Source organism: Neophocaena asiaeorientalis, unplaced genomic scaffold, assembly GCF_003031525.2.
Source record: "Neophocaena asiaeorientalis asiaeorientalis breed wild unplaced genomic scaffold, Neophocaena_asiaeorientalis_V1.1 scaffold230, whole genome shotgun sequence".
NCBI lineage: Eukaryota > Metazoa > Chordata > Mammalia > Artiodactyla > Phocoenidae > Neophocaena > Neophocaena asiaeorientalis.
In genome coordinates, this window is record NW_020175186.1 from 2,613,500 (window position 1) to 2,631,793 (window position 18,294).

An 18,294-nucleotide genomic window follows, 5' to 3' on the forward strand; every position below is an offset into this window, starting at 1 on the left:
GAGTAGCCGGGTGCCATCTCTGACCTAGTGGATCAGATTCTCTGAGGGTGGAACTATATTCTTTATAAGCTCTCCGGACAGTTCCTAGGCAGGCAGGTTAGCCTTGGTGCATGGACTCGCGTTTGAAAACCCGTGGTTTAAATAGAGGGGGCACCTGCGGTTTCCCCAAATGTGGGAAACTCGACTGCATAGTTTGTGGTAGTGGGGGACTGCGTTCATGCTTTCCCCTGAAAAAAAATATAGAGGGGTGGTAGAAGCTGGGGGACAGGCTGGGCTGCAACAAATAAGTGAGGGACCCTGGAAATATAACTACCTGAAGCAGATCCCCAGTAGGGAGGAGGAAAGTTTAAGGTGGGCTAGTGTCTATTACATGGAATAAACATATCTTCTTCAGAAGTTTCTTGCTAGCCAGCACTGGTTGATTTTAGGGTGGCAGAAGCTCTGGTCTATTTATCAAGATGCTGCTCTACTACTTATCTAGGCCACCCTCACAGAGAGTGGATTCAGAAAGGCTGATTTTTATTCTCTAAGCTATGTATTTCATACTGCCGTGAGATTCTTCCTTTTTGATTCCTTTACCCTTAAAGTTACACTGTCATATTTTTCTCAACCTGTCACCTGCTAGAGTTGTGCTGGGCAGATGATAAATGGGGATATGATAGATAATATTTATTGAGTGTTGACTGTGCTAGTGACAGTGCCAAGTGCTTTACATAGATGAATTCATCACTCAGGCTGTTATTTTTATCATTTAAGAATGATGGAGCTGGGCTTCCCTGGTGGCGCAGTGGTTGAGAGTCCGCCTGCCGATGCAGGGGACATGGGTTCGTGCCCCGGTCTGGGAGGATCCCACATGCCGCGGAGCGGCTGGGCCCGTGAGCCCTGGCCGCTGAGCCTGCGCGTCCGGAGCCTGTGCTCCGCAACAGGAGAGACCACGGCAGTGAGAGGCCCGCGTAGCGCAAAATAAATAAATAAATAAACAAAACGATGGAGCTGAGGTTACATTCTATTTCTGCAATCCCGCTGCTGCTAAGTGGCAGCTCTAGGATTTGATTTTGTTTTTCTTTTTCTTTTTTTTTTTTTGCGGTACGCGGGCCTCTCACTGTTGTGCCGCCAGCTCTAGCATTTGGACCCGAGTCTGACTTGCATGCCTGTTGTAACCACTAGCCTGTTTAGCCCAACAGGAGGGACTGTTGTCACTGGACTTAGAATATGAGGCAAGGCAAGAGCCAGACTCGGTGTTAGCAGTCTGTTCTTTATTTCTAGTATTTTTCTCCCCTTGTCTTATATTGCCAGTCTTTGGAGTTGTTCAGTAAGATGTGGAATCTTACTAATGGAACCCATTGTCTTGGCATAAGGGAAGGGACCTCCATCTACTATTGCACATCTACCATAGGCCAGCTAATGTGCTAAGTATAATAGTCCTTAGGACGGCCATGTGGTGTGGGGGCAATTTCATTAGACCCATTTTACAGATTTGGAATTAGAAAGGCTCCAAGATGGTAAGTAACTCAGTCTCAATCACATAACATAAAAAGCATAGAGCCAAAACTGTGAACCAGGATCTAACTCCCCAACCTTGTCTTCTCTCCTCTCTGCCTCTGAAATTCATGTCCTTCCCAAGACAAAGTTATAACCATGCCAGGAAGTCTCCCCAGGAGAGAGAATCTACAGAAGGTCCAGGAACCATAAAAACACTTGAAATGAGGAAGAGAAGATGCCAGGCAGTTCCTTTGCTCTGAGGAACTGGAATGTAGCAGGATTTTCTACCTTTTTTAGAATTGAGAAACAGAGCCCATTCAGACCTAATAACACAAATTGTCACAAGAAAAGCGACCGCTATTTTAGTTGGTAGTTGAACGCTTTCTGCTTGCTATTGAGACACACTTTTCTCCCTGCTTCAGCTGTTCAGCTGGGCCTAGTTAGAAACTCCCAGAGTGTGGGTAGCAGATCACCTCAAGCTAGAAACATAAAAGGAACCACTCAGTTGGGTGGCCAGCCTGATTATCTCCACTGCCTTAGGTTTTTCTTTAGCTGCCTTGGTATTAATAGTTGCCAACAAAGCTGAGAAGGAGGCCTGAACTAATCTTCCTCAGCTTCCCCTGCTCCATTCTCGGCTCACCCCGTGGCCTCTCCCCATTACTCAAAGCCCACAATCCATTGACATCGGGAATCCAGGGCCTAAGAGTTCTTTCACCACAAAAGGGATTTTCTTTCCTTCTCTTTATTTGGTAACTCTTAATTTTCAGTCAGTCCATCCAATGAAAGTATTGGACACACTATCTCTGCCAGGCTGTGGAGATACAAAGCATTAGGAGTTCTTGCCATCAGGAAATCCATGGTTTATTTGTCCAGTACTTTTGAATTCTGAAGCCACCAGGACCCCCCCCAGTGATTGGCCCTGGTCCTTGGATATCAGGAAAATCGTGGACTCAGATGGAAACCTTGTGAGCAGGCTGTTCTGACAACTCATAATAGCAGCTCATAATAGTAGAGAGAACTGAAAAGCGTTACTCCCAGCATCTGGGTCTTGAAGTGACAGTGGAGGAACGGACTCAAAAGTGTTTTCCATTCAAATGGTACATGTATCCAGCCTTCAGCCAGAAGTTTCTGCAATATGCAGGTCTCCCCACACAAATCCCACCTCCTCTTGCCTCACTGCTGCAAAAATTTCTCTTACACAGTCCCATTGTAATGGAGCTCTGAACTCTCACCTCATTTGTTCAAATGTGCGCAGGTGGACAGAGCACGTGTGCACACACACACCTGCAGCCCAGGTGTCACTCTGACCGTTAATGATTATATTCTAGACGGTAAACATATTTAGATTTTACTTCTAACACACGCTATTTATTCACTGCAGAGCACATTCAGTGTTTCCGTACAACTGATTCTGAAGAACATACAGAACCAGGAAAACAAACTTACTATACATCACTGAACAAGTCAGTAATTCAAGGTTCCTCTTGAATATTTCAGAGTAACTTCAGGATATGAGCATCTGTTTATATCTCTAGGTTTTTCATAATGAAATATGGTGACACGGCATCTTCTTTCCAGAGAGCTCCTAAAGTATTTACAAACATCGTATTATTAAACCACACATTCCTTAAGGTAGTTAAGTCACGTATAACGTACTCCACTGTCTTTTATACAAACATTTGCACTAGAGTAAGGAGGGGGAAATTAAGAGATGACTATCAAAGGCCAATGCTTCCAAAGGAGCCAGCCTAGATTCTCGGTCTCCTGCTTCTCCTACTGACAGATTATTTACTTCACAAACAGGAAAACATGCACACAAGTCATCATCAAAATTAAAACCGAAGATCCAGCATATGCCTCATGTCCAGGTAACCCAGTAGCACCAGATCTTCTGTCCAGGAAGAGATGACAAGCAAGCTAGGAAGATAGGATATAACCCACGTGTAAATTTAAGTAACAGTACAAGGAGACAGTACAGGGGATGTTGTTAGTGCGCGATGGATTGCTAGATTTCTGCTAGAGACAATCAGGTCTGGGAGACAACAGGAGAAAGAGCTCCTGGGGACATGGAATAGCCTCTCAATTTCTTACCATCCCAGGTGAAAATGCATGACAATTTCTGCAGCTTTACAGTTTTTGCCACTGTGATGTGATTCCATACCAGTCACATGAGAACTGGGCTTAGAATGAGGTTCATCTTATAAGCATTACACAGCCAGTTATAGTGCTGGTGAGAGAAGAGTGTGTATGGGTGAGTGGATGAAGTTGGCGGTGAGAGAAAGCCTGCAGGAAGAGACAGAGAAGGAAATATGACAGAGGGGAGGACAGGGGAAGAAAAGCTGTTCTCCAAGTGACCAGGCATATGGGCTCTGTGGTCTAACCTAAACTTGTAGCGAATGCTGGACCTTTGTCTTGCTTTTGCCATTTAAAAAATGTGACTTAAATGCAATGATGCAGGGATATGAAATCAGGAAATCTGTGTCTTACGTTCTTTGAAGATTCCTCCTATCGTTTTGTCCTCTAATCCTTCCTCCCTCCCTATGCCAGAAACTGTTCTTGCATCTGTAAAATGGGAGTAATAGTAACTCTTCTACCATATGGTTGTTGTAGGAATGTAGCAAGAGAGTGTGTGCAAAATCCTTAGAAAATTTCAAGCTACTATATGAACACACAGCATCATGAAGTGCTATAAACATATACCATCATATAGAAAAGATGTTAAAGTATCATTGAAAATGAATACAGTTTAGTCAGATTTTCACCTGTATAAAAACAGTGGCTCGTGTCCCGTGGATGAAGATCTAGTGTGTAATGTGGATCCGTGGTGCAGTGTAGGGTTTGAGGTCCCTGAAGTTATTCTGACTGCCAAATCCTAGGCGTGGTTCCCCAGTAGTTTGTCTTCTAGTTTCATGGTAGGTACTGCAACATCATGGTGCACGGTTTTTATGCCAACACAGTCCCTTTAAAAATAAGTATTTGCAGAGTTTCTTTAAAAATATGTAACTGAGGCTGAATGGGGAAGGAAACATCCCCTCCAATGTAATACGATCTTTCGTTGGTCCTGGCAGGGCTTTGAGAATGTGGTATGGTGTCTTTCCTTTTATATTTCTGTGAGAGAAGCGGTTCAGATTTACTTCCCCCCTCCTCAAGCCATGAGCCAAAATCGTCAGAGCTTTTAGGAGGAGATGTAAACAAAGCAGGTGAATGAGGAAACTCATATGTTATAGTTTCCTGGGTCTCCTAAACAAAATAGATACTCTTCGCTTCTCTACTTTGAAAATCTGGCTTTTTAGCACAAGAACATTCTGGATTGAAAACTTGAGCTGAAAGACATCGTTAAATTTGTATGGCCCTAGGAAATTCATTTACTGTGTCTGGGCCTTAGCTCCCTAGGTATAAAAAGAGGGGCTAGGACCAGATTATTTCTAAATCCTCTTCCACCTCTACTCTTCTGGGCATCTCTCTGATTCTAGCTCATCACAGCGCTTAGGTAGGTAGGGTACGATTTTTTTTTGTTTTGTTTTTGCCTTCAAGACCCTGGAGAGCAACCCAGCATGCCACCTTCCCAGGGCTGCTTCTGTAGTAGACCGGCAGGGAGCTGGTTTGCAGTCATCTGAATTGATACCCGGGTTGACAGTGCTGCATGCTGCTGGAGAGCAAAGATGACTTACCGTAGCTGCCCAGTCGTTTATTTTTTCTCACTTGTCTCCCTTCTTGCTGGAGTAGATGCTGAATATGCATTTTTGGATCTAAGACATGTTGGCATTTTGTTCCCTCCACCTTGTGTTCTTTCTTTCTTTCAGACGTATTCTGACCCAGACGTGTGGCAGCAGACAGCCTTTTTGGAGGGTACAGGCTGCCCTGGCTATGGAGGCCCTGGTAGCTTGGTAACCTACAAGATAGAGCAGTGTACTGTAGTCAGCAGATGATGGATAGTTGTGGTGTTAAAAAACATAACACATCCTCTGAATACTGCAGAAAAAAAAGCCTTTGCTGCTGCCAAGCTGTAAAGACTTAAATAATGGGAGGGAATGAATCTAACGGTCTAGGTGGCCAATTTAATACAGTCCATGTTGTAGATTTTTTGGCAGAGTAGAGAGTGGCTGCTTAATTGTTATGACAGCTCAGACATTACCATGTTGGCTGTCTCATTCTGGCTGAGACCCTCACACTTCGACTCATGCTTTGTACCCTGTGGCTTATTCATCCCACCCTCATTAGGTGGGTTCCAAATTTAACTTTGCCCCATCTTCTAATGACATCGGTAGATAAACCTATTTCTAATTTTGTCTTTTCCAAAACCTTTATCTTTTCCTCTTGTTGCCTGGTGGGTTTAAATATGCTTTTGGTCAACCGTGGCCTCAGTGGCAGAGAGAGGTAGGAGGTGAAAGGATCAATTGAAATGGATAATGAGAGAGTGGCCCGCATTTCCCCCATCCACCTGCACTCCCGAGCTTTCAAAATTGCAAATGGAAAGGACTAAAAAGAAATACAGTAGGTGGTTTGTATCTCTTTATCTGGTGGTTTGTTGGCTACCTGAGGCCGTGAGGAGATTAATAAGGAGGCACAGTATTGCATACATGGGGCCTAAGATGTATTAAAATAGGAAGGAAAATAAGACTTCATTTCCAACTTATAGTGATTTCATCTACATGCCTTCAGACACATCTTGAGTTGTGATTGTATTGCATGGGCATGGGTCTATACAGGATGAATGGAGGGGGAAAATAGGCTGCAGGAGAAATAATGTTTTCTTGTAGGAGAAAATATTGAAGCTTGTTGCATCTTTAGTGTTACAATTCGACTCTGCTCTTTTTGATGGATATGTATGGTTATTCCTTAAAAAGGAAAGCAGTGAGAGAAAATAACAAGTCAAACCAGAACAATAGGTATGAGGCAACCGTATTTTTGAAAAAAAAAAAAAATTTATACATTAGTTGTCTCTTTCCTTTTATGCTTCACTCATTGGAAAGGAGCACTGGGGAATAAAAAAATGCATGAGTCAGCCATGAGGACTTTTTAATTGGAAAGGAAAAAGAATTCCAAATACTACATTCGTTTTCCAGTTAGACCAGGGGTACAGATGTTGTCATTGAAAAGAACTGACTTTCCACACTACCAGAAAGAAATTCATCTATCTCTCTGGGAACTTAAATTAATGTTATAAATAATAGGCAGAGCGGTTGGAGGCAAGGAAACAGATTTACAGCTGAACCTGTTCGGCTGCTTTTCTCTTAGGGGGTGCGGTGGGGATGGGGTGTGAAGATGAGAAGGCTTGGAAGGAAAAGGTTTCCGTGCACGCTTTTCCCTGCTCTAACCCCCAGTTCAGGTGACTTTTGTCTCTCAGCCCATCCATCTTAACTTCTTGCGAGTGTGTCTCCCAGATGGAGCTCCAGAGCCACTAAGCCAGCTGGTTAATGTGCCTGGGCCCTCAACTGAGGGTTTTCTGGGGCAATTAGAGTAGAAATAATTTCCCTTCTCCTTAAAGGGCCTGTGTGATGCTGTCTCTAACTCTTCCTCGGGAGTGTCCTGTTGCATCTCTACTCGTTAGAGTCTATTAGTCCGAGAGTATCACTTTCCTGACAGCAAATTTCACACATAGGAACTTACAGGCTTGGAGTTGGGGCCATGAGCTGGCTTCTTTGGGATACTCAGAATACTGGTATTACCCAGAATGGAATTTCATTTCCACTGGAGGTTAAGAGCCTTGGGCTGTGTTTCATTCTGGTGTGTCCCCAGCACAGCTCATGCAGTTACTCAGTGTTCTCCAAGTTGGTGCTGTCTTTGAAGTGGAAGCAAGGAAGGAGCTGGGCAATCTGTGATTCCAGTTTCTTGAATTCTTTGACATTTTGCCCTTAGAGGCCCAGCACTACGCTGGGAAAAACTCAGGCTTTTTGCTCCGTCATTGCTGAGTGGAGGTTAGTGTTTTGGACTTTTTTTTTTTTTTTAAAAGAGGTGATTTATATATTCACTTGATTTTTTTGTAAAAGCACTCTGAGGTAGATGTTCTTGCATCGTATAGATAGGGACTTTTGAGGTGCTGAGAACAGAAATGACTTGTCCAGGGGTTCATAGTAAGTCAGTGGCAGGCTGGAGCCAGAGTCCAGAGATCATTCCTTACTCTTTTTTTTTTTTTTTTTTTTTTGCGGTACGCGGGCCTCTCACTGTTGTGGCCTCTCCTGATGCGGAGCACAGGCTCTGGACGCACCGGCTCAGCGGCTGTGGCTCACGAGCCCAGCCACTCCGTGGCATGTGGGATCTTCCCAGACCGGGGCATGAACCCGCGTCCCCTGCATCGGCAGGCAGACTCTCAACCACTGCGCCACCAGGGAAACCCACCTTTACTCCTTTCTCAGGGAGATTATTCTCTACCAATCCCCTCTACCTTCTTCCTTCCTTCTCCTCCTCTATCTTTTTAACACTCCCATGTGACAAGATAACACTTCTGACTTCTCATGGAAGAAGTGTAAGCCATCCCATTTATAAACTGAAACCAACAAAGGCCGAGTTACATGTATTACTTTCTCAGACTGGGGAGGCTGGTCACTTCAAAGGGCTGCTTCCTTGTTGCACCAACATCGACCTTGTTATAAATTCCAACCACTGTTGGTCTTTGGACTCTAGAAAGCTTATGTGAAATTATTTTTACATTTAAAGACTCTCCTTCCTTCCTGGAATCTACAATGTTGACAGAAGGTTCATGACTTCAATCCCACAGACATAATATGAGGTCAGGCCTTCGAATGGCCCATTATCCTCATATGATTGGTATGCCTTGCATGTGCCTCTGTGCTGATGTGTAATGACCAGGGACCTAATCTTAAATCATGACTGACTGCAAATGAGCCATTCGGCCATTTCTTCAAATGTGAAATAGATGCGTTACACCAGTCTCCAGTGTTACATGGCTGGCTTTACACTGTTCCAATATAAATTTTGATATTCCCTATTTCAAGGTGATAAACTCTCTGTGTTTTTTAAGGTGACTTTGCAATCACAAGGTCTCATTAAAAACTACTGATGGTGAAAGAAAGGGTTGGGCGGTAGGGGACCCCCATTTAGGAGGGCATTTGTCATTATTGCTTCTTTTATTGGTATCTAATTAGATATGTACTAGAGCCTGCAGGAGCTAATGAGAGAGCAAGGCCAAGGAAGTAGGTGAGCACACTGGATCTGAGTCATTTTCACAGGCATGGACATTAGGGTGATACATAAAGACTTCACCCTGCAAACCGGATCACCATATGCACTTCCCACCCCAATACACATGTAAGCTCGTTTAATGGCCTTCTATGAGTTTTAGGCTAAAAGTCACAATCCTTAATATAGCTTAAAGTTTTGAATAGTCTGGCCCATGTTTCCTTCTTCGATTTCCTCTTGCACTACATTCTTTTAGTTCTTTAAGTACCATATTCGTTTAAGCTGCAGGATCTCTGTACATGCCATTTCTTGAATATCAAGTTCATTTCTACTTATTCTTAATTTTCAGGACAAAAGAAAGAAGTTTCTTGTGTTTTACAGTTTCACCATAAACTGTTTATCTACAGAGTGGTTTTTTTTTTGTTTTCGTTTTTGTTTTTTTGGCTGTACGCGGGCCTCTCACTGTTGTGGCCTTTCCCGCTGCGGAGCACAGGCTCCGGACACACAGTCCCAGCGGCCATGGCTCATGGGCCCAGCCGCTCTGCGGCATGTGGGATCTTCCCGGACCGGGGTACGAACCCGTGTCCCCTGCGTCGGCAGGCGGACTCCCTGCGCCACCAGGGAAGCCCTACAGAGTGGTTTTTGATCATGTGATTGATGTCTGTCTTTCTCACAGGCTGTATACACCCCGAGGGCTCACCACTGTATCACCGGTGTATATTGTGGAGCTGTCACATGATAGGTAGTCAACAAATATTTGAGAATACTTGAATGAATAAATAAATGGAAGAGTGGTCTAAGGGTCTGTATTTGTGGCTTCTGACTTGTGATCCTATCATTCTAGGTGGTTCCATCAGTTAAGTCTCCTTGTTCTTTGCCTCAGTCTCCTGATCTGTATAGAATGGGCATCGTTTCTACTCAGTCTGCTTGTACAGGGTTATTGTGAGGCTGAAATGAGAACCTGCATGGGAATAGGTGTTGTAAATTTCAGTGTGCTTTGTAAATATGCAAAGGCCTGGGGAAAGGCCTGGGGAAAGGTGAAGATGAAGTAAGCTTAGCATTTCTTTTTTTAAAATTAAAAATTTGTTTTAACATCTTTATTGGAGTATAATTGCTTTACATTGTTGTGTTAGTTGCTGCTGTATAACAAAGTGAATAAGCTATATGTATACATATATCCCCATATCCCCTCCTTTTGCTTTGAATTTCTGAGGATTATTCTTTGCTCGAGGAAGGCAGTTAATCTATAAAAGACTTTCAGTGATTTCCTGGTCTGATTCACAGCACAGGGTGAACTATGCCTCACTCTCGAGTTGAATTTACATGTGTCCTGTGTCCGCAGGAGCTCTGGCAGGCATGAAGGAGTGGACGTGATTTACAGAGAGGGTACAAACAAAAGCCAATCACAGGTAGGATTAAGGGGCATGTGCCCTCTCTGCTGGAGAGTCAATACAGTTGGATATACTTGTCTGGACGGTGGATATATCACCATCCTAAAACAACCTACAGCTGAGGCCCGCAGTAAGGGGTTTTCATCAAACCCTTTAGTAAGCTCTTCAGGCTGGATTCCATGATTGTCCCAGGCTGTTTTGGTATAACCTTACTGTGAAGTTCAGTGGACGTGCTTTTCCTTTAATTTTCTTAAATGATGAAAGGTGCTTGCCTGATTCACACTTGACACAAAATTAAAAACAAAGAAGAAAACAAGAAGCTATGAGGACACAAATTCTAAGCAACACTGTGAAGTTTGGGGTGAAAGTTCTTGCAGTATAGGTTATTTTTAGCTTCATCTAGTGGAATAATTATTATAAAGCATCCACCGTATAAATGATATAATAGGTAATAAAACACTGGATAACTTATAAATAAAAAACACCATGAAGGGTGCAAACTGTTCACAACCACGTGGTACCAATCACCCTGCCCCTAACTCCACTCTACAGAAGTCATCATTATCTAACTCCACTCTACAGAAGTCATCATTATCTAACTCCACTCTACAGAAGTCATTATCACCAGTTTTATTTCTCTTCTCTGGAATTTTTCTTTGCATATGCAAACACATTGTTTTTCAATAATAAGACAGCACTGTATGTATTGGTGTTTAATTTGCTTTCTCATTTAACAGAATAAAGCCTGATATGCCATTGGTGTGCGGTAGGAACATACTTAGGAGGAATGAGGGCTGCTTTGTCCCTTGTAGGATAGTCTGGACAGCTCTGTCCCTTGGCAGTGTGGGGAACAGTATTTACCTGCAGGCCTCTAGCCTCCTGCTTTGGGCTGTAATCCACGCCTCTGGCCTGTTATGCACAGCAGTGACTATGGCAACAGGGCAGGGAGCCAAGTGCCCCTGCCCTTGGATCAGCGTGTCCTGTCTCAGCTCTGTAACTAGGTGAGACCGTAGCAATTAGCCTATGCTAAGATGGGAGTTACAAGATTGAAGTGGGTGTATGATGAGGGTCAGATGCTCTGAGCGTGGGCAGGATGCTAAATCTTATTTCCTGTGGCTGAAGTGGAGCTGGTGCTGGCCAGGGTCAGGCATCGGTGAGCACAGTGAGAGAAAGTATAGTTTCATGGTTAAGAGCACAGGCTTTTGGATTTGGATAACTCTGGGTTTCAACTCTGGCTCTGCCACTAGCTGTGGGACCCTTGGCGAGTTCCTTCACTCTTACAGGCCCAATCATGAGATAAGGTTAATATAGCGCCTCCCCCACGGGATCTAGAACTAAGTGGGACAGCGCACGTGCATCAGGTGAGACATACCTGGTTGCCAACAACAGGGGTTTAAACTGTAAGGATGCGTGATGTTTATTTAAACAGGAAGTTTAGATGAGGCAGTGCCTGAGATGAGTTGGTGCTCAGACATGTCATCTGGGACCGATGCCATCCTTTTTATCCGTGTACTCTGTCACCCTTGCCAGTGAAAAGCCTCTAGAAAGGCACAGACGTAGAGAATAGACTTGAGGACACGAGGAAGGGGAAGCTGGGACGAAGTGAGAGAGTGGCATGGACATATATACACTACCAAACGTAAAACAGATAGCTAGTGGGAAGCAGCCGCATAGCACAGGGAGATCAGCTGGGTGCTCTGTGACCACCTAGAGGGGTGGGATAGGGAGGGTGGGAGGGAGATGCAAGAGGGAAGAGATATGGGGTTATATGTATACGTATAGCTGATTCACTTCGTTATACAGCAGAAACTAACACACCATTGTAAAGCAATTATACTCCAACAAAGATGTTAAAAAAAATGAAAGGCATCTAGAGACAATGACAAAGGGAAAAGGGGTCACCATGATTGACCCCTTAGACCAACCATCCTTCCTTCCATGATGCTGGTACACATCTCCCTCAACAAAGCTGAGGTACTTGGAACAGAGAAGGGGAAATGACATCTGTAGGCTGTCAGCGGTGTTGCCACGGCATATCAGTAGTTCAGTACCATGCCTGGTAATTGTTCAGTAAATGCTGCCATGCTGCTGCCGCTGCTGAATTTGATAACGAGGATGGGTCTCCCACACCTGGGCAGAGCAGGAGTAAACAGGAGGACAAATACAAGGAGATAACAGGAGTATCTGGCTAATCAGGAATCATTTATATACATGGATGTTCCTGCCATTGGGGAATCTTCAAGGCCACGATCAAATGGGGGAAAGAATATGAGTGGGTCCGAGAGGCTGGCCCAGCTTCTGTCTCCGGAGTCCATTAACCCTGTTGGCTGGGAGCTCTTGTTAGGCATTTACTTTGGGAAACCTGGCCTCTGCCTGTTGCTGCTGTCTCCTCACGGGTCCTTAAAACACAGCCACCCCTTCCACATGAAGTAGCATGGCAGGCCCCTCGGAGCCAGTGCCTGCCACAGCTTTTCCCCAGGCCCGTCTTCCCCCTTACTCTCACCTCGTAGTCTCATCTCTTGTCTTCTTGGCTCACGGATCCCTGACTTTTGATGCCTGCTGCTTTCCCCACTCAGTTTGGCAACTTGTTTGGATTTCTCCCCTGTTGACTGACCTCAGTGTCACGGCTCCTCTGCCGGCCCAATCCCCGGCATCTCCACGGGCAGGACAGCCCTTTCTGCACTCTGTACTCGGCTTTTCCGATCATCCTAACGGTGACTCCTTCCCATAGCTTGATCTTTTTTTTTTCCTGCTATATTTTGGCTGCAAGTTGGGTCCTGGACTGCTTGAGGGGGTTGCTGCTTACCCCCCTGGAGTTAGAGCCATGCAGCAATGGGCTAGACATCTGCAGGTGGGTTCAGGGCTTCACTTGGAGTCAACCTCGATTCCTGACTTCAATGGAGATGAAAATGGTGACAACTTTTACAGTAGCCACAAGGCTGTTCAACATACACATTATATGACCCAGCCTTGCCCTAAAGCTTGTCCTTACTAAGTGCCATTTGAAAAAGGTGACCTGCTATTTGCAAGATGGGCAATCGCTGGGATTAACCCAAATGTCACCTCCTTCAAAAGGGAGTGTGCTTAGGTACTGACTCCAGTCTTCCCTCAAGGGGGAGGAGACAGGGTAGGATGGTGGTGAAAGCCTGGGGTCTGGGCTGGGTATCTTCCATCTGCTTCTCCAGAAACATCTCTCCCGTCTCTGCTCCACTCTGCTCTGTGTCCTTGCAGGCTGACCTATGTGGACTGCATCTGGGGGCTCCTTTGCCATTTAGATTTCTTTGGAATTTCATCAGCAGGAAGAAGAGGCAGGAAGTTGGAGGGAGGTGAGGGTTTCTACTCCCCTATCTCCTTCTCTGTGTGGTCACATGGCACTGGGTCACTTTTGACTGAAAGCCACAGGCCCTATCAGGTGTCCCCTTTTTTGAGTTCCTGGCCCTTTTATGCCCAGGAAGGAAAGAGCTCCCAAGCCTCCACCCCCTTTTTACAGTCTTTCTGTTAGTCTGCCATCTCTTGTGGTTTATCTACTCCCTGCTCGTACTTCTTTCTGTAAATAATCCCTTTAATTTATTATTCTCTTTTCAAATGACCAAATTTCAGTATGGTGACTATTTCCTACCAGGATCCTTACTGTTACGGGTTCAAAGTCAGATACCCTGGATCACTCTCTGGCTTTACTGCTTCCTAGCTGTGTTTCCTTGGGTTTCTCATCAGTAAAAGTAGGGTGGCAAGAATAATTGCTTTTGTCTGTCTCTTCAGGAAGAAAAAAAGGGTGTGAAAATACCATGTAAACTGTAATGTACTGTGCACAAAGAGGGGTTCCTGTCACTCTGATATGCCAGGAGCTTGAAGTGGGAACTGGGGAAGGCAGAAGGCTTTGAGGATGGAGTGCATAGGTCTCTAGAGAGGGCTGTGCATCCTCACCTCCTTCTCCAGCAGACTTAATGAGAAGTACAGATGACACGAGGATGGGACCCCACAGATGATCCTTCAAAGACAAGCCCACAAGACCTCCTCTTGCGTTCACCTCAGCCCACACGTCCAACTCATGTGAAATACGGATGAGATCCCCTCCAATTACAGACACATTACTGAGTGATGATGTTAGCCTCTGCTCAGATGGATTCTCTGATAAGGCCTTTGGAAAATATAATTACATGGTCAAAAAAGAGGAAATTGTCAAATGGTGCTGAGAGACAGATGAAAAGGCCGATCTCTTGGCTTTTGTTTTTCTGTATTCAGAGAGCACAGTATTGCAAGAGTAAGTCCTGTTATTTGTGTCCAGGATAATCTGACACTGGTTGCTAAAAAGAAATGGCAGTGGTATTTATATTGGAAATTATTTTGGAAGGCATGTGCCTGAGCTTCTAGAGGGATGTGGTGCCGTCTCGAGCTGATCGCTCTTGATCACATTAATAATCTCATCCTTTTTTATTGCCTCTGAAGGACTTTCACTGTGTGAAATTATCTTGATCATTTACCTGTTTACAATCTTACTGTGTCTCATTCTCTCTGACCCGTACTCCTCACCTCCGGTAAAGAGTGTCAGCAGGGCTTCCCTGGTGGCGCAGTGGTTGAGAGTCCGCCTGCCGATGCAGGGGACACGGGTTTGTGCCCCGGTCTGGGAAGATCCCACATGCCGCGGAGCGACTGGGCCCGTGAGCCATGGCCGCTGAGCCTGCGCGTCCAGAGGCTGTGCTCCGCAATGGGAGAGGCCACAACAGTGAGAGGCCTGCGTAAAATAATTGTCAGCAAGTTGAACTTGTCTTGCGTTTCAATGCCGTATCCGCAGCACCTGGCTGAATGCCTGACTCAGAGTGGATACTTGTGAGCATTTGTTGAATTAGGGAATGAATGAGTGAAGAAATGAGGGGAGGAATGCTATGCGTAAATGGTTAGGCATGAGAGAGAATTCTGGACCTTGAAGGAGCTGACATGTAATATTCTTGGAAGAGTATTTGAAGAGATGGGCATAAACCCACAATTCCAAGACATGAAATGCTCAGAGCCCTAAGCATTGTCAGAAGCAAAGACACGAGTTAATTGTTCGAGGGTTTGAATGTGGGAGAACTGACGTCCAGTGGAAATGAGTAAGGTATAATGAATGGTGATTTGTGAGTAAGCCTTTGGATTAGAGCCAGACTGCTGTGTTCATATCCAAATCCCTCAATTTCCAATGGTTTCCCTAATACGTTAAATGGACCACGGTTTTGTCATTTATGGGGAGAAAAAGGTAATAAATGACCCTACATCATGGATTTAATTGAAGTAATACATGGAAAGCATATAGATTTATGGCTGGTACATAGTAAGCACTCAGTAAATGTTAACAATTTTTACCAACAGTAATAGTAGGAGGAGAAAGGAGGAAGAGGAGGAGGAAAATGTTATGAAATAAAATTCAGTGAATCCTAGCCAGTAGATGAGAATATTTGGATTCCAGCGCTGTCTCTGCTATTCAATTACATGACCCAGAGGAAGAACTTCCCTTCTCTGGGTGTCACGCAAAATCAAGAGTTTGAACGAGAGTCTAACGAGAGTTAGACTCGTGTGCATGTGGGGGATACCTTTCCTTCTGATTCTCGTTTTCCTGCTCATAACGTAAGGTTATTTAATTAAGAGAAGAACATCCTCTCTCTTGTCCCTCTTCTACCCCAGCACACACACAGCTTTGGGTACAGAGAAGGTTCTCAGATACCCATTGGTTGCTTGACTGACGGATTTGGTTGGGTGTTAGGGTTAGAAAGAGCCCCAAGGGGTCCGGAAGAGAAAGGAAAAATGAAGGATTATTTCATTCTTTAATATCAAAATTGTCAATGAGACTCTTAATTTCATCCTCATCCATATATACTTGAGATAAAAAGAGGGAAATGGGAGAACAGAAGATAAGAAAGTAGGAAAGGAATGAATGGTATTTATTAGGTGACCACCATGTGTTGGGAGTTGACATATAGCATCTCACTGACCTTCAGGACAACCCTGTGAGATGTGGGTGCAGGTATTTAAGGCATTTTTATTCCCATGTTGACCATGAGGAGGTAGGATCAGGGAGGGTTAACCTCCCTAAGGCCCCAAGCAGGTCTCAGGTGAGGGTGGGATTGAAACCCAGGCTTGTTTGACTCCAAAGCCATCATACTCTCCTCCTTTGTGAGGTGATATTCCATATTTCCTCTCTCCTTACACCTTCAACACTTGCTCCTCTCCCCCACACTCAGTAGATAAACTTTCTTCCTGCCTCACCCAGAAAATAGAAACAGTCAGAACTTTACTGACTCCTACCTCCACAGCCTGCCTGCTCCTGGACCATGGCCTCTGCATTTCCCATTGCTATGCACGCTCTCCATGTTCCTATTTAGGGCCATCCCCCTCCCTGTGCAGGACATCACTTGTCCCATTTCATTCAGTCCTGCATCATCAGTATTTCCTCTCAACAGGACTATCGCAAGCAATATAAATACATTGTATAAACCTATCATATATAAATAAAAATCTTTCCTCAATCCCATATCCCTCTCTTGCCATTTCTCTGGTTCTCTTTACAGTATAAATCTACAGTAGAGCTAGTAAACACTGTTCACTTCTTCCTCTCCCCTTTTCTTCTGAATCCATCCTAGTAAGGTTTGGTCCCTATAATCATACCAAAGACACTCTTATTAAAGTCACCAAAGGACCTCCACCTTGTCAATTCCAGGGTCAATTATCCATCTTCATCTTAGTTGACTGATCAGCTGCACTTGATGTTATTGGTCACTCTCTCCTTGAAAATTATTCTTCCCTTGGTTACTGGGCCTCCCAAAACTTGGAATTATCTTTTATTCCTTAAATTTTCCCTCACACTCTAAATGTAATTTATCAGCAAATTCTGTTAATTTTATATTCATAGTGTATCTAGACTCTGACCACTTTTCACCACCTCTGTAGAGTCTGGTCCGAACTGTTACCATCTCTCATCTGTACTGTTTCATCTGCAGCCTGTACTGTTGCCATAGTCTGCAATAAGTAGTTTTCCCTGATTCCACCTTTGCCATGTCCCTATTCCTAGTCTATTCTCAACTCATCAACCAGAGTAATCCATTTAAATAAGATCGTGTCAGTCCTCAAACTTCCTAAACCAGATGAGGAAGCTAGAATACAGTGGTGAAGCAACTTACATGCTCAGGGTTACATTGCTGGTAAGCAGCAGTCATGTTACACATCCAGTTAATGTAGTTAGGAATAAAGTCATAACCACCTATATTGAAGAAAAGCTATATGTTCTAAGTATCCCAGCGTGTAGTTGGAAAGGTAAATCAATTCCTGTAACAACGTGGTAGGTTCCACCATAGTGTGGTGAAGGATGCTTAAGAATACGGAGATGGTGCTATTAATCTAGCTTGGGGGGCGGGTGTGTCACAGGGAGGATATAGAAAAGTTTCCCTCCTGTCTGGATTGTTCCAGGAAAATGGTGGTTGCCTAAATCTGAATCTCGTCACATTCTTTCCAAAAACACTTACAGGTCAACAAGGAGAGCAAATAAATGTATACATACTGACATTGTTAGCATAAATGGAGGCAGAAAGTACCATAAACTTCAAGGTACCTGAAAATAAGTCTTTACAAAATGAACATAAAAGAGCAGGAACTTGTGTACAAAACTATTAAAAATGAGAAAATATGTCAGCTGATGCAAATTCTTCTAAAAAACCAAAGTAGAAAAAACTGTAAGACAGTATTCCAGCCAGAGTCAGTTATACTTTAACAAACTTTTAGAGATATGAAACCCACTCCTAATCAGAAATTCAGAAACTCAGAGTGGAAATATAAAAACAGCAGGAATATATAAAGCATGAATGACTGAATGCAGGAAAGAAATGAAATAGACATTATTATTTTAGAAATAAAGGACAAATGACAACCCCAACAGAGAATAAAAAGAACTACAGGGGCCATTGAAGAAAGGCATTAAAATAACTAAGAAAGTGAGTATTAAATAAAAAAAAATAGTAAAATCATCCTGAACAGAAAAGGCATGTGTTAGATAAGCTTTATGATGTATAGCACTGTTGCTGTTAAGTTCAATGTTAATAAATCAAAAAAAAATAGATTCAATAAGGTGTCTTTAAACTGAAACACACATAAAACAAGGTTATGCATTGATTAATGAAAATGTTGCGATCTCAGGCTCGCAGGAACCTAACTCTGTATTTCCTTTGGGATAATGATTCAGTATTTGTTCTGCATTTGCAGCAACCTTATAAAATAAATACTGTGAATAATTAAAAAAAAGAATAAAAATACCTGG

At 43.8% G+C, this 18,294-nt stretch overlaps 1 protein-coding gene and 1 pseudogene across 3 annotated transcripts in view; both read left to right on the top strand.

The window, feature by feature from the left end:
- Positions 1-18,294, top strand: part of NELL1 (neural EGFL like 1) — an 844,123-nt gene that overhangs the window by 129,734 nt on the left and 696,095 nt on the right. The gene's annotated exons all lie outside the window — the stretch shown is intronic.
- On the top strand, positions 78-230 carry LOC112412945 (uncharacterized; annotated as a pseudogene).